At 42.0% G+C, this 1117-nt stretch overlaps 1 protein-coding gene across 1 annotated transcript in view; it reads left to right on the top strand.

Moving 5' to 3' along the window:
- Positions 1–1117, top strand: part of CLIP1 (CAP-Gly domain containing linker protein 1) — a 102718-nt gene that overhangs the window by 57198 nt on the left and 44403 nt on the right. The window lies entirely within an intron of this gene.

A 1117-nucleotide genomic window follows, 5' to 3' on the forward strand; every position in this document is an offset into this window, starting at 1 on the left:
GTCATAGACCTGCAGGGAGTCGGGCCTGTACTTATTCCGTACCTGACTTTGTGGTAACTCTGAAACTACCCTGCTGCACACCCCAGAAAAAACGTTGATGAATTAACATCTCGAATCTGAATCAGCTGTGGCCCCAAAACACAACAGGTATAGGGAGCTCTGAGGTATTTAGTGACTCGATCGTGCCGTTTTGGAGACCCAAGTACGTCCTTTTCCTGTCTCCCCGTGGACATTTTAGTTTTTATTGATACCACAACCTGTACGTGGGCAGAGGAGATGGAGTCAGCGCAGCCATTCCTTCCCGTCCCAGCACAGGCAGTGAGGGGGAGGAGTTTGACTCAGGAGGTTTGGGACTCACTGGTGTGTTTAGTCATTCATACTCCCTTCTATTTCCCAGGTTAGCCAAATGCTTTTTATTCGTGAGGCTACTAATTCCCACATATTTTGTAGACTAATCTGACTGCCTAACAGGTGGCAGAGGGAGATACTTTCCTAAGAAAGAAAGGCCACAGGTTACGTGTTTTTCTTAGTCCTGGGGTGTGTATTTAAAAGAAGCAGGTTCTGGGTCCCTCCCAGAGATGAAATAGAATCAAAATATATGGGAGTGACTGGGCACCTGCACGGTAGACATGTTTCCAGGTGGCTCACGTGCACTGGAGTCCGAGAACCACTGGGTTAAGGGAAGGAAGTGTGCGCCTCAGAATGCGACAGAATTAAACAGCCCCAAGAGGGGGTGCTATGTAGGATTCTTTTATATAATTGCAGGTAAGTCATCATTCTTTCCTTGTCATTTTTAAAAAAAGAAGGTTAGTAAGTTAATTCATCATCCAGTTGAGGCTTTTATTCTACAGTTGATGTGCTATTCGTTGAAACATTGGATAGGTAATTTTACACCTCTGATACCCGTGCTGTTCAATAGGAGTTTAATATGAGCCACATATGTGTATGTATGTGTGTATATATATATATATAGTCCGGTGCACGAAATTCATGCACATTAAAAGGGAATTAATTAGCAGAGATATTTTAATATTTCTATTTACCCTTTCGCTATAATAGAAGTGTGAGAGATGAAAGGAAATTAGTAAAATGTATATGAAAATAATATATAAATTTA

The sequence above is a fragment of the Myotis davidii genome, unplaced genomic scaffold (assembly GCF_000327345.1).
Source record: "Myotis davidii unplaced genomic scaffold, ASM32734v1 scaffold223, whole genome shotgun sequence".
In the NCBI taxonomy this organism is placed as follows: Eukaryota; Metazoa; Chordata; class Mammalia; order Chiroptera; family Vespertilionidae; genus Myotis; species Myotis davidii.